At 51.8% G+C, this 14940-nt stretch overlaps 1 protein-coding gene across 5 annotated transcripts in view; it reads right to left on the bottom strand.

The window, feature by feature from the left end:
• rbm46 (RNA binding motif protein 46) overlaps window positions 1–14940 on the bottom strand; it is a 120818-nt gene that overhangs the window by 96905 nt on the left and 8973 nt on the right. Inside the window, exon 1 of one of the 5 annotated variants that reach the window (XM_038792275.1) lies at window positions 2604–2884. The exons of the other annotated variants lie outside the window; for them this stretch is intronic. The gene's annotated coding sequence lies outside the window, so the exon portion shown is untranslated. Of the gene's footprint in view, window positions 1–2603; window positions 2885–14940 lie in introns of those variants that run through there. 5 annotated transcript variants of the gene reach the window in all.

The raw sequence follows: 14940 nt of genomic DNA, 5'->3' as shown, positions 1-14940 counted from the left end.
TAGTACACCTGTCCTCGCCCCCAAAGAACCTACTCATCCTCGTCCCGGTCATATGAGTCCTATGTAGCACCTTCCCATTTACCCTTCAGCTCCTCCACCGAGTCCTCGTCTACCTCCTGCATCACTTGGTACATGTCCGAAATCCACCCCTCTCCAACCCACACCCCCGAGAGCACCCTGTCCTGGGCCCCACGCGGGGGCAACAGAGGGAACCCTGCCACCTGCCGTGTGGCAAACGCCCTTACCTGCATGTACCTAAAAATGTTCCCCCGGGAGGAGCCGGAACTTCCCCTCGAACTCACCCAGGCTCGCAAACTTCCCGTCTACAAACAGGTCCCTCAACCTCCTAACACCTGCCCTGTGCCAACTCAGGAACCCGCCATGAATTCTACCTTGAACAAACTGGTGGTTCCCCCGTAACGGGGACCCCATCGAGACCCCCCACCTCCCTCCGTGCCGTCTCCATTGCCCCCAGATTCTGAGGGTAGCCGCCACCACCGGGCTCGTGGTATACCTCGTTGGAGGGAGCGGCAGCAGCGCCGTTACCAGCGCCTCCAGGCTCATGCCCACACAGGACGCCATCTCCATCCTCTTCCATGCTGCCCTTTCCCCGTCCATTGCCCATTTATGCACCATCGCTGCGTTGGCAGCCCAATAGTACCCACAGAGGTTGGGCAGCGTCAGCCCCCCCCTATCCCTGCCCCGCTCCAAAAGCACCCTTCTCACCCTTGGGGTCCCATGCGCCCATACAAACCCCATAATGCTCCTGTTGACCCTCCTAAAAAAGGCCTTCGGGATAAGGATAGGGAGCCACTGGAACAGGAACAGAAACCACGGGAGCACCGTCATCTTGACTGCCCACCAGCGACAGCGGCAACATGTCCCATCTTTTAAACTCCTCCACCATTTGCTCCACCAGCCTTATACGGTTAAGTTTGTGTAGGGCCCCCCCAGCTCCTGGCCACCTGGACTCCCAGGTACCTAAAGCTCCTCTCCGCCCTTTTCAGTGGGAGCCTACCAATCCCCTCTTCCTGATCCCCCGGGTGCACGACGAACAGCTCGCTCTTCCCCAGGTTGAGCTTGTACCCTGAGAAGTTCCCAAATTCCCTGAGAATCTTCATCACCTCCGGCATTCCCCCCACTGGGTCCGCCACATATAGCAATAAGTCATCTGCATAAAGCGACACTCTGTGCTCCTCCCCACCCCGCACCAGTCCCTTCCAGTTCCTCGACTGCCTCAATGCCATGGCCAGGGGTTCGATTGCCAACGCAAAGTATTTCCTCCTATTCGTGGCCACGCTCGCCATCGGGGCCTCATATAACAAGCTCACCCATCTGACAAACCCCTCCCCAAACCTTTCCAGCACCTCCCACAAGTACCCCCACTCAACCCTATCAAAGGCCTTCTCTGCGTCTAGCGCCACCACTATCTCCGCTTCCCCCGCTACCGCCGGCATCATTATAACATTCAAGAGCCTCCGTATGTTGGTGTTCAGCTGCGTTCCCTTCACGAACCCCATCTGATCCTCGTGGATGACCCGCGGCACACAGTCCTCTATCCTTGTGGCCAAGATCTTCGCCAACAGCTTGGCGTCTACATTTAACAGCGAGATCGGCCTGTATGATCCACACTGCAGGGGGTCCTTGTCCCGCTTAAGGATCAAGGAAATCAGCGCCCGGGACATAGTCGGGGGCAAAGCCCCCCCTCCCTTGCCTCGTTGAAGGTCCTAACCAACAGGGGACCCAGCAGGTCTGCATACATTTTATAGAATTCGACTGGGAACCCATCCGGCCCCGGCGCCTTCCCCGACTGCATGCTCCCTATCCCTTTGACCAGCTCCTTCAGCTCAATCGGCGCCCCCAGTCCCTCCACCTGCCCCTCCTCCACCCTCGGGAATCTCAGACGGTCCAAGAAGCGCCCCATTCCCCCCCCCCCACTGGGGATTCAGACCGATACAATTACCCGTAAAAGTCCCTGAAGACCCCATTGATGCCTCCCCACCTTCGCACCACATTCCCTCCCCTATCCTTAACTCCACCAATCTCCCTGGCCACATCCCGCTTACGGAGCTGATGCGCCAGCATCCTACTCGCCTTCTCCCCATATTCATACACCGCTCCCTGTGCCTTCCTCCACTGAGTTTCTGCCTTTCTGCTGGTCAGCAGTTCGAACTTGGCCTGAAGACTACGCCGCTCCCCCAGCAATCCCTTCTCCGGAGCCTCCGCGTATCTCCTACCCACCCTCACCAACTCCCCCACCAGCCTCTCCCTCTGCTCTCTCCTCTCCCTATGGGCTCGGATGGAGATCAACTCCCCTCTAATCACTGCCTTCAATGCCTCCCAGACCGTCCCCACTCGGACCTCCCCATTATCATTGGCCTCCAGGTACCTCTTGATACATCCTCGAACCCGCCCGCCCACCTTCTCATCTTCCAGCAGCCCGACCTCCAAGAGCCAGAGCGAGCGCTGGTCTCTCTCCTCCCCCAGCTCGAGGTCCACCCAGTGCGGGGCATGATCCGAAATGGCTATCGCCAAATATTCGGCATCCTCCACCCTCGAAATCAGCCCCCTGCTTCTTAAAGGTACTCTCACATGACACTTACCAGAAACTGACTCAGACCCATGAAGAACATTTCTCGCCCAAACCATTGATCATGGCAGAGAGATTCAGATTTCACTGGCGTAGTCAAGAGGGTGGAAATATTGCACAATTTGTACTACAGCCACGACCAAAGAATTGAATTTGGATCGACCCTGAAGGACACACTGAGACAGACTGGTGCGCAGATTCTGAAATGAAACAATCCAGAGATGATTGCTGACAGAAAGCTCTTCGACACTCAGATTTGTCACTGGCAGCAAAAGACACTCCTCAAAATGGAGCTGGTGCCAAAATAAACAAGATCAACAGTGAGAAAAGAAGATCTCTCAACATGCAAGCATGCCATAGGTATGCCCAAATGGTACATTCTCCACTGCAATGTTGGGGGCAAGAAAGCAAATGACAAAATCCTCAAACCTCGAAAGTGGGTAAACACAAGAACGTAACCACATCCAAAAAATTAATATACAGAATAACTGGAGAAATTGAAAATTCCTACGGCACAATGTCTACCGAGATCAAAGAACTAAAACTTAGTGTATTATCGATGCAAGGCAATACACAGAGATATTGGGTCTATCCTAAACAAAATAAGAACAAAATTAAAATGGAAGCGGATACGGGAATTGCTGCATCTCTTATCTCTAAAAATATACATCAAAAAAGCTCAAGAAGTATTAAAAGCATCTGATATGATCTTGGGAACTATACTGAAAATGTGGTTCAGGTGAATGGTTATATCTTGGTGCAAGTTGTAGTGAATGGTTAATCTGAAAAATTGCCATTATATGTGGTAAAAGCTTTCCTGCACTTTTCGGAAGAACGTGGTTGATCAAAATCAAACTGAATTGCAAGCTATGAACTAATTGAATGAAGTAAAGAACATATTACAGAAACTCTTAGAAAAGTACAAGAAAGGGCAGCACGGTGGCACAGTGGTTAGCACTGCTGCCTCACAACGCCAAGGACCCGGGTTCCATCCCAGCCTCAGGTCACTATCCGTGTGGAGTTTGCACATTCTCCCATGTCTGCGTGGGTCTCACCCTTACAACCCAAAGATGTGCAGGGCAAGTGGATTGGCCACACTAAATTTCCCCATGATTCGAAAAAAGAAAGGTACAAGGGACTTCCGGTGGCGGCTATGGAGCGAGATGTCACACATTTGGTGGCTCCCGCTTGAGATGAAATTATTTTGTCCTTCCCCCACCCAATCTGAGAGGTTTTTGATGGCAAAAGATTCATGAGTACTGAGGGAATGCAATACTCCTCTGGTGGGAGCGGTTTGTGGCTTACCAAACGAGGAGTTAATGAACAAGAGGCAGCATCATAACAGAGAGATGAATAAAGGTGCTACGCTGGAAAAGATGGCAGAGAGTGGTGGGGCAGCATTGCCTGCCCAGTGGCCTACAGAGCAGCTGTTGAACCTTCTCAGCAACATGTTCCAGCAGCAAAAGAAGGTGGTTTCAGAGGATCTGGCTAAGATGGTGGCGCCGTTTAGGGCAGCTATTTAACGGGTGGAGCAGAGGAAGGAGATACAGGGCCTGGCAATCCAGAAGATGGAGTCGTCGATGGGGAAGCATGAGGATTGATTGACCTTGCTGGAGGCAGAGGTGGGGATGGTGACGAGTAGCCAAACAAAGCTGAGGGAGAAGTTGAAGGATCTTGAAAATCGTTCCAGGAGGCAAAATTTCCGGATCATGGGGATACTTGAGGGTATTGAAGGAGTGCAGGCCGCAAAGTATGTGGCAAAAATGTTGGGGCAGCTGATGGGGCAGGAATGGGTCTTTGACCACCCTCCCGAGGTGGATCAAGCACACAGGGCGCTCAGGAGGAAGCCGCAAGCAGGGGAGCCACAGAGGGAATGGTGGTGAGGCTGCATCGTTTTCTTGACAAAGAGAGGATTATGAGGTGGGCGAGGCAGACAAAGAAGTGCGCCTGGGAGGAGAACAAGTTGTGTATTTATCAGAACCTGGAAGCTGAGCTGGCCAAGTGGAGGACCGATTACAATCGGATCAAGACTGCCCTCTACAAGAAGGGGGCGAAGTTTGGGGTTCTGTACGCTGCTCATCTGTAGGTCCAGAACCAGAACCAAGAGTTCTATTTTGACTCGCAGGAGGAGGCGAATGACCTTATTTATTTATTTTTAAATAATTTTTATTGAGAAATTTTGATTTTATACAACATTGACGCACCTTAGTAAAATACCGAAAATAACAATAATATTAACAATCATATACATTCGCCCCACCCCCATGAACAACCCAGCATTTTAACAACAACGCATATTAACACACTATAAAGTTACAGAATAAACACTACAATAATGCACCCCCCCCCCCGGGTTGCTGCTGCTATTGACCCAGTTACCTATCTCTGAGCCAGGAAGTCCAAAAAAGGCTGCCATCGTTTATAGAACCCTTGTATTGATCCTCTCAGGGCAAATTTGACCTTTTCCAATTTTATAAATCCCGCCATGTCACTGATCCAGGTCTCCACACTTGGGGGCCTTGCATCCTTCCATTGTAACAGAATCCTTCGACGGGCTACTAGGGACGCAAAGGCCAGGACACCGGCCTCTTTCGCCTCCTGCACTCCCGGCTCTACCGCAACTCCAAAAATCGCGAGTCCCCACCCTGGTTTGACCCTGGATCCAACCACCCTCGACACCGTCCCCGCCACCCCCTTCCAGAATTCTTCCAGTGCTGGGCATGCCCAGAACATATGGGCGTGGTTCGCAGGACTCCCCGAACATCTGGTGCACCTGTCCTCACCGCCGAAGAACCTACTCATCCTAGTCCCGGACATGTGGGCCCGGTGCAGCACCTTAAATTGGATGAGACTAAGCCTCGCACATGAGGAGGAAGAGTTGACTCTGTCCAAGGCATCCGCCCAAGTCCCGTCCTCTATCTGCTCCCCGAGTTCCTCCTCCCATTTAGCCTTCAGCTCCTCCACTGACGACTCCTCCACCTCCTGCATTACCTTATAGATGTCAGACACCTTCCCCTCTCCTACCCACACCCCCGAAAGCACTCTGTCCATCGCCCCCTGCGAGGGCAGCAAAGGGAATCCCTCTACCTGTCGCCTAGCAAACGCCTTTACCTGCAGGTATCTGAACATGTTCCCCTGGGGAAGGCCAAATTTATCTTCCAGTTCCCCCAGGCCCGCAAACCTCCCGCCAATAAACAGGTCCCTCAATTTGCTGATGCCCGCCCTTTGCCACCCCCTGAATCCCCCATCCGTGTTCCCCGGGATGAACCGATGGTTGCCACCCAGTGGAGCCTCCATCGAGCCCCCTGTTTCCCCCCGATGCCGTCTCCATTGTTCCCAGATTCTTAGGGTCGCCGCCACCACCGGGCTCGTGGTAAACCTCTTAGGGGAGAGCGGCAACGGTGCCGTGACCATGGCACCCAGGCTCGTACCTCTACATGACGCCATCTCCATTCTTTTCCACGCCGCCCCTCCCCCCTCCATCACCCATTTACGCACCATTGACACATTGGCTACCCAATAGTACCCCAGAAGGTTGGGCAGTGCCAGCCCACCTCCATCCCTTCCTCGCTCCAGGAACACCCTCCTCACTCTCGGAGTCCCATGTGCCCACACAAAACTCAGAATACTGCTAGTCACTCTCCTAAAGAAGGCCCTGGGGATAAATATGGGCAGGCACTGAAAAAGGAACAAGAACCTCGGAAGCACTGTCATTTTGACGGACTGCACCCTCCCCGCCAACGACAATGGCAGCATGTCCCACCTCCTGAACTCCTCCTCCATCTGATCTACCAGCCTGGTAAAGTTATGCTTGTGGAGAGTCCCCCAGTCCCTGGCCACTTGCACCCCCAGGTACCTAAAGCTCTCCCCTGCCCGCCTAAGCGGGAGCCTACCAATTCCTTCCTCCTGGTCTCCAGGGTGCACCACAAACACCTCGCTCTTGCCTAAGTTTAATTTATAACCTGAGAAGGTTCCAAACTCGGCTAGTAACTCCATCACTCCCGGCATCCCTCCCACCGGGTCCGCCACATACAGTAACAGGTCGTCGGCATACAACGACACCCTATGTTCCTCTCCACCTCGCACCAAGCCTCTCCACCTCTCTGAATCTCTCAATGCCATCGCCAGCGGCTCGATTGCCAGTGCAAACAACAAGGGGGACAAGGGGCAACCCTGCCTGGTCCCTCGGTAAAGCCGGAAGTACTCCGACCTCCTCCTATTCGTAGCCACGCACGCCATCGGGACCTCATATAACAGCCTTACCCATCTAATGAACCCTTCACCAAATCCAAACCTCCCCAACACCTCCCATAGGTACCCCCACTCCACTCTATCGAAGGCCTTCTCCGCATCCAGTGCCACCACTATCTCTGCCTCCCCCTCAATCGCCGGCATCATAATGACATTCAGCAATCTCCGCACATTCGTGTTCAGCTGCCTTCCCTTCACAAAACCTGTCTGGTCCTCGTGCACAACCCCTGGCACACAGTCCTCTATCCTGGTGGCCAGGATTTTTGCCAGCACCTTAGCGTCCACGTTGAGGAGAGATATGGGCCTGTATGAACCACACTGCTGGGGGTCCTTGTCCTTCTTTAAAATTAACGAGATCAGCGCCCGTGACATCGTCGGGGGCAAAGTCCCCCCCTCCCACGCTTCATTGAGTGTTCGCATCAGCAAGGGGCCCACTAGATCCACAAACTTTTTATAAAATTCCACCGGGAACCCATCCGGCCCCGGTGCCTTCCCTGACTGCATCTGCCCGATCCCCTTAACTAGCTCCTCCAGCTCAATCGGCGCACCCAACCCCTCCACCTTCTCCTCCTGCACCTTCGGGAAAGAAAGCCCGTCAAGGAACCTCTCCATTCCCCTCCTCTCCCCCGTTGGCTCCGACCGGTACAGTTCCCCGTAAAAATCCTTGAAGACCTCATTCACCTCTACCCCCTTCTGCACCACATTCCCACTCTTATCTCTCACTCCAGCAATCTCCTTAGCCGCATCCCGCTTACGCAGCTGATGAGCCAGCATCCTACTCGCCTTTTCACCATGTTCGTACACTGCCCCTTGTGCCTTCCTCCACTGTGCCTCCGCCTTTCTAGTGGTCAGCAAATCAAATTTAGCCTGCAGGCTGCGCCTCTCCCCCAACAGTCCCTCCTCTGGTGCCTCTGCATACCTCCTGTCCACCTCCAGCATCTTTCCCACCAGTCTATCCCTCTCACTCCTTTCGCTCCTCTCCCTGTGTGCCCGGATGGATATCAGCTCCCCACGAATTACTGCCTTCAGGGCTTCCCAGACCATCCCCACCTGAACCTTCCCAGTATCATTCACCTCAAGGTATCCCTCAATACTTGCCCGGACCCTCCTACACACCTCCTCCTCCGCCAACAACCCCACATCCAACCGCCACAACGGACGTTGGTCTCGCACCTCTCCCATCTCCAACTCTATCCAATGCGGAGCGTGGTCGGAGATTGCAATGGCCGAATACTCGGCCTCCTCCACTCTCGGAATCAGTCCCCTACTCACCACAAAGAAATCTATCCGAGAGTAGACCCTATGTACGTGGGAGAAGAAAGAGTACTCGCGTGCCCTCGGCCTTACAAACCTCCATGGATCCACCCCACCCATCTGGTCCATAAACCCTCTCAGTACCTTGGCCGCCGGCGGCCTCCTACCCGTCCTAGAGCTGGACCGATCCAGTGAAGGATCCAACACCGTATTAAAGTCCCCCCCTATGATCAGACCTCCCGCCTCCAGATCCGGGATCCGTCCCAACATACGCCTCATAAAGCCCGCATCGTCCCAATTTGGGGCATACACACTAGCCAGTACCACCTTCTCTCCTTGTAGCCTGCCCCTAACCATCACATACCTACCCCGCTTATCCGCCACCACCTCCGATGCCTCAAACAACACATTTCTCCCCACCAGAATCGCCACTCCCCGGTTCCTCACATCCAACCCCGAGTGGAAAACCTGCCCCACCCATCCCTTCCTCAGGCGGACCTGGTCCGCCACCCTCAGGTGGGTCTCCTGAAGCATTGCCACATCCGCCTTTAGCCCCTTAGGTGAGCCAGTACCCTCGACCGCTTCACCGGCCCATTCAACCCTCTCACATTCCAGGTGACCAACAGGATAAGAGGGCGTCCCGCCCCCCCCCTCCCCCGTCGGCTAGCCATAGCCCGTTGACTGCCCGTCCCAGGCCAGCACCCCCTGCTCGACCCCGTCCCCATAGCGACAACCCCTCACCTCTGTCCCCCCAGCCCCCACCAGCTCCTTCTTGACCCTACCAGCAGCAACCCGGTATTCCCCTTTCCCCCCTCCCTTCCCCCCCAGGCTAGGAACCCTCCCAGCCGCAAACCGTCCTCCATTGTACTTCCGTGGGTCAGCTAACTTCTGCTGACCCCGGAAACTCCCGCCAATAGCCCGACCCCTCCCGAAGTGGGATCATCCCCCAATCTATCCCTCCTCCTGGCACCGCTCCAGCGCGGGGAAGAACCAGTTAAGGCCCCGCCTCCCCCGTCACCATCTCCACCCCCCAGCGGCGAATGACTTTATGAGAGACCTTGGACTGGAAGAAGTGTGAGAACATTGAACTTAAGAGTTGCGCTTTATAGAAAATGTGGCTGCACAAGTGGGAGTATAGGCGATGGGAGTGGAGAAGGTAAAATGCCTTTTGTTTCTCCATGGATGTTTGGGGAATGAGGGTTGAAGGGCGGATTGGGGAGGAGGAGTAGCCAGAGACCCCAGGCAGGGCCACCAAGCTAGCTGGTTGGGCTAGTTAACGGAGTGAAGTAGCGGTTGTCAGGAGGAGGGTGTGGGGGTGGGGGAACGGGTTGGTTCTTTGTTTGGTTATGGGGATGGTAGGTGTGGAGGAGGAAAGATGGTTGCTCGTGGGTGTGGTTGGTGTGGTGCAGTTGGTTAGGGAGGGATTGCGGACATCATGGGGTGGCCCAGAAGAGTATTAGGCGTGGACAGGTGAGCTGGCTAAAGGGTTATGACTGACCGGCAGGGAAAGGGAACAGGGAGCCCCCGACCCGGTTGATTACATGGAAAGTGCAGGGGTTGAATGGGCCTGTTAAAGGATTGTGTGTTTTCACACACTTGAGGAGTTTGAAGCCAGGCATCGTTAAGAAACACACCTGAATATAAAGATAATACCCAACTTGTTTTGTTTAATAATTCTCGTTTATTTTTGTTATGTAAAAACTTTGGTTGGAAAAAGCTTTAATAAAAAATATTATAAAAAAACAGAAACACACCTGAAACTGGGAGATCAGCCGAGGCTGAGGAAGGAATGTATGGGGCAGGTGTTCCACTCAGGTTGGACATGAAGACGATGGGGGTGGCGGTGCTGGTCAACAAGAAAGTGGCCTTCAAGGTTGGCAGTATTGTAGCTGGCCATGGGGGTAGATACGTGAAGGTTAGTGTGAAACTGGAAGGGGCGTCTGTGGGTCTGGTGAATGTTTATGCCCCAAATTGGAACGATATGTATTAGGGAAGATCCTGGGCCTAAACGTGCAGCGGCTAATAATGGGGGGTGAGTTTAACACGGTTCTGGATCAGAGGCTGGACCGGTCGTGACCCAGTCTTTGAAGGTTTCGATTCTGGCAAAAGACTCAAGGGGGTTCATTATTGGTATGGAGGGGAAGGGGGGGTGGCGGAGTGGAGGGCCCATGGTGATTTGGAGGCCCGGGGCAAAGGAGTACTCGTACTTTCCGCATGTGCACCGGGTGTACTCCCGGATACTTTTTTGTAATGAATAAGGCGCTGTTAGCAGGGGTTGCCGATTCGGAGTATTCGCCGATCATGGTCTCTGACCACGCACCGCACTGGATGGATTTGCAGTGGCACAGGGAGAGGCTCAGCGGCCGCAGTGGAGGTTGGGTGTGGGATTGTTGCCGGATCAGGGGGTTTGAGAGAGGGTGAGGGCGGCCATCCGAACCTATATGGAACTGAACAACACGGGGAAGATCACAGCCTCCCCTCAATGAGTGGCTATTAAGGGATGAATTCATCTCAATTCAGGTGCACAGGAAGCAGGTGGAACAAGAGGAAAGCAAGGCTAGTGGATGAGAATTTGAGGGTGGACCGGAGGTACTCGATTGCACCGGAGGAGGTGCTATTGAAGGACAGACAGAAGCTCCAGATGGATTTTGGGTTGTTGTCCACGGGATAGGCGGTAGGGCAATTGCAGAGGGCCAGTTTATGAGTATGGGGGAAAAACGAGCAGGATGTTGGCACACCAACTGAGGAAGCTAGCAGTGATGAGGGAGATTGGAAAGGTGAGGGATGAGAGAGTAAATGAGCGCGAGACGAGCCGGGTGACCGAAAATGAGTGCAAGAGGAGCCGGGGAACCGAAAAAGAGCGGGAGAGGAACCGGGTGACCAAAAAAGAGCGCGAGAGGAGCCGGGTGACCGAAAAAGAGTGCGGGAGGAGCCGGGTGACCGAAAAAGAGCGGGAGAGGAACCAGGTGACCAAAAAAGAGCGCGATAGGAGCCGGGTGACCGAAAGAGAGTGCGGGAGGAGCAGGGTGACCGAAAAAGAGCGCGAGAGGAGCAGGGTGACCGAAAAAGAGCGCGAGGAGCCGAGTGACCGAAAAAGAGCGCGAGAGGAGCCAAGTGACCGAAAAAGAATGCGCGAGGAGCCGGGTGACCGAAAAAGAGCATGAGAGGATAAATCAGTGGAAAACCATTGGGAAGCACTAAAAGGAGAGATCCTAAATGTACAAAGTAGACATGTCTCCTCCAAAAATAAGAGGGGTACTGCCAAATCTAGACCCCCCCCCCCGTAGTTGTTTAGAGGAATACTGGTGAAGATCAAACAGAAAAATAAAGCGTATGATAGGCACAAAGAACAAAGATAGCCTCGGCAAATGTAGCAAGTACAAGGACAAAGTCAAAAAGGAAATAAGGAAATCAAAGAGAGGGCATGAAAAAAGATTAGCAAGTAAGTTTAAAGAACAAGATGTTTTATTAATATCTTGATGGTAAGTGGTTAGTTAAGGAAATAGTGGGACCCATCAGAGATAAAGGAAACTTGTGTGTAGATGCAGAGGCTGTGGGAAGGGTGTTACCCAAGTTCTTGTTCGTGTTCCAGAACATCCCCATCTTTGTTCCCAAGTTCTTTTTTAGGAAGGTGAATGGGATTATTTCATTGTTCATGTGGGCAGGAAAAACCCCGCGGGGGAGGTCGGAGTTTTTGGAAAGGGGGCGGAGGAGGGCTGGTAATGCCAAGTCGGCTGAATGACTACTAGGCTGCAAATATCACAATGGTCAAAAAATGGGCAGGTTGGGGGCAGATGGAGGCAGCGCCATGTAGGAGTTCTAGTTTGAGGACAGTGTTGTTGGCACCCTCCCGTTCTCGCCAGTCCGATATTCCGTGAGCCCGATGATGGTCTCAGCATTGTAAATTTGTAACCAGTGCAGGCAACATTTCGGGTCGGAAGGCATGTCTCTGTGGGTGCCGCTACGCGATAATTATAGGTTTGCGCCGCCAGAGCTGGATGCGAGGTTTCCGGGGTGGGGGCAGGTGGGAATAGAGTACTTCAGCGACTTATTTATAGGGGATAAGTTTGCAGACCTGGAAGAGCTTGAACATAGAACATAGAACAGTACAGCACAGAACAGGCCCTTCGGCCCTCGATGTTGTGCCGAGCAATGATCACCCTACTTAAACCCACGTAACCTGTATACCCGTAACCCAACAATCCCCCCATTAACCTTACACTACGGGCAATTTAGCATGGCCAATCCACCTAACCCGCACATCTTTGGACTGTGGGAGGAAACCGGAGCACCCGGAGGAAACCCACGCACACACGGGGTCCTGTGCAGACTCCACACAGACAGTGACCCAGCCGGGAATCGAACCTGGGACCCTGGAGCTGTGAAGCATTGATGCTAACCACCATGCTACCGTGAGGCCCCTTCCCACAGCCTCTGCATCTACACACAAGTTTCCTTTATCTCTGAGGAAGCCTAGAATTTGCCTTAGGAGATTAGGTTCAGTTACCTGTAGGTGAGGGACTTTGTTAACAAAGACATGAGAGGGAGGACGCTCCAGTGGAGGAGGTTGGCTCAAATGGGAGGAGGAGGAGTTGAGAGCTGGGGTGTGGAATGAAGCCCTGCGGAGGATGAATGCACGTGAAATACTCCACATCTTCAACCATTTCACCCTTTGGATTGACCAAAGCAGCCATGGCAAAGAGTACAAATCGATTTCAAAGGACCAACTGAAGGATATATGTTTCTTGACCTAATGGTTGCGCATTCCAAATGGCCTGAAATAATGATAATGTGGTCAACGATTATGGAAAAGACAATCGAAATTCTTGACAAAGAGTATGCAAGGTTTGGCAAAATAATCTACGGCCCTTTGACTCTACTGTGAAGAAAAGCAAAACCCCCAAAAACAAAACACAACATATTGCTCTATTTCTTTTTCACAAAGGCTCTCCTAAATTTTGTATTATTTAGATTCATTGGTGATTATCCAGTATTTATAGTTTTAGGCTCGGCCACAATAAAAAATAACTTACCAATCCTATCGAGCTCCTTCACAATAAACATCCTTTATCAGATTGCCTCTTCATTTTCTAAAAATGCCCCAATTTGTTCAGTCTTTCCTGACAGCTGTACCCTCTCAGGCCTGGCAACATTCTTGTACATCATTTTTGCACTTTCTCCAATGTTTCTAATTCTTTATTTAATATGGAGACCAGAACTGCAAACAGTACTTAAAGTTGGTCAAAGGTTGATCTGAGAGGGGCGGCACGTGGGACAGTGGTTAGCACTGGGACTGCGGCGCTGAGGACCCGGGTTCGAATCCCGGCCCTGGGTCCCCGTGTCTGTATGGGTTTCACCCCCACAATCCAAAGATGTGCTGGTTAGGTGGATTGGCCACACTAAATTGCCCCTTAATTGGGAAAAAATATATAATTGGGTACTCTAAATTTATAAAAACAAGGTTGATCTCAGGAAAACCACGCGAGTTATTGATGTGTTAGGGTGTCACTAGTTGCGCACAAATTCCCAGATTGCACTTTTGAAAGTTATTCCATTTTTATTTCCCAGTCATGGCCAGTTTTTTGATGCGCATGTTCACTAATGAATTCTGACGAATGGTCACACCATCTGTCTTTTTCTCTCCACAGACCCTTCCAGACCCAAGTATTTCCTACATTTCTGTCTGTTTTATTGCTAATACTAAGATTATACGGAGTATAGGTATTATACAGTAAAACACCACCAGGCAGGAAACTTGACGCAGCCAATATTAGAGGGTGTCCTGTGAACAATTCAGGCAGCAGACACGGTTACGTGTGCAAGGGGCAAAACAGCAGGATCAGCACTCAAGTGCTTAGAGCAGGGGTGGGCAAACTTTTCCATGCAAGGGCCACATTCAGAAATTCACAATTTTAAAGGGCCGCATAGTATATTAAGTAAAATAATTACTTCACCCGGTTATGATTCTGGGCGCCTCATATAGAACATAGAACAGTACAGCACAGAACAGGCCCTTCGGCCCTCGACGTTGTGCCGAGCAATGATCACCCTACTAAAGTCAACGTATCCACCCTATACCAGTAAGTAACCCAACAGCACCCCCCCCTCCCCCATTAACCCTAAAAAAAAATTTTAAAAAAATTTTTTTTAATTATTTTTTTAATGACTTAGTGGGCCGCATAAAGACCTTTGGCGGGCCGCATGCGGCCCGTGGGCGGTAGTTTGCCCACCCTTGGCTTAGAGGATAGTCACCGTCACCAGCAGCCCTCTACATACTGGCTGATTCTGTTAAAAAATTGATGGCACATTCCGCTCCCAGAACATGGTGGCAATATGGAACCTCCCTTTGAACTGTGCACACATCTATTCTTCTTAGGTTATACTGTATGCTGTGAGCTACCGTAACATGCAGAAAGCAAGAAATTCCCAAGAAGCCATCAGCTTGTGCATGTTGACAGCTGTTACCCATGAGAAAAGCTATATATGTGCTGCTCCTCCAAAATAAGATCACAACAATATTTCCTACAATGATATCAACTTTTTAACAGAATCAGTTTCATATGTGGTACTGAAAGTCCTCATTTGAAGTTTGCCCATTTTAAGTTGTTTTGTCTTAACGCTGTTTTTGATTTTGGTCTGCTTTAAGTTGCGATTTCCTCTTTAGCGTTGTTTCACGTAATCGCCTTGTCTCGTCACCGTGTGTGCTGTGCGTCATTGCCATCCTTTCATCATCACCATCTGTTTTCACTACATGCGACGTGATCATGCACTATCACCGCCTCTCATCATTGCCCAATGCATGTCATCACGCATCAGCTCCTTTCATGTAACATGGGGTCCTATGA

Source organism: Scyliorhinus canicula, chromosome 3 (assembly GCF_902713615.1).
Source record: "Scyliorhinus canicula chromosome 3, sScyCan1.1, whole genome shotgun sequence".
NCBI classification, from domain to species: Eukaryota; Metazoa; Chordata; class Chondrichthyes; order Carcharhiniformes; family Scyliorhinidae; genus Scyliorhinus; species Scyliorhinus canicula.
Note: the sequence above shows the minus strand (reverse complement) of the source record. Positions and strands in the feature narration are given on the sequence as shown.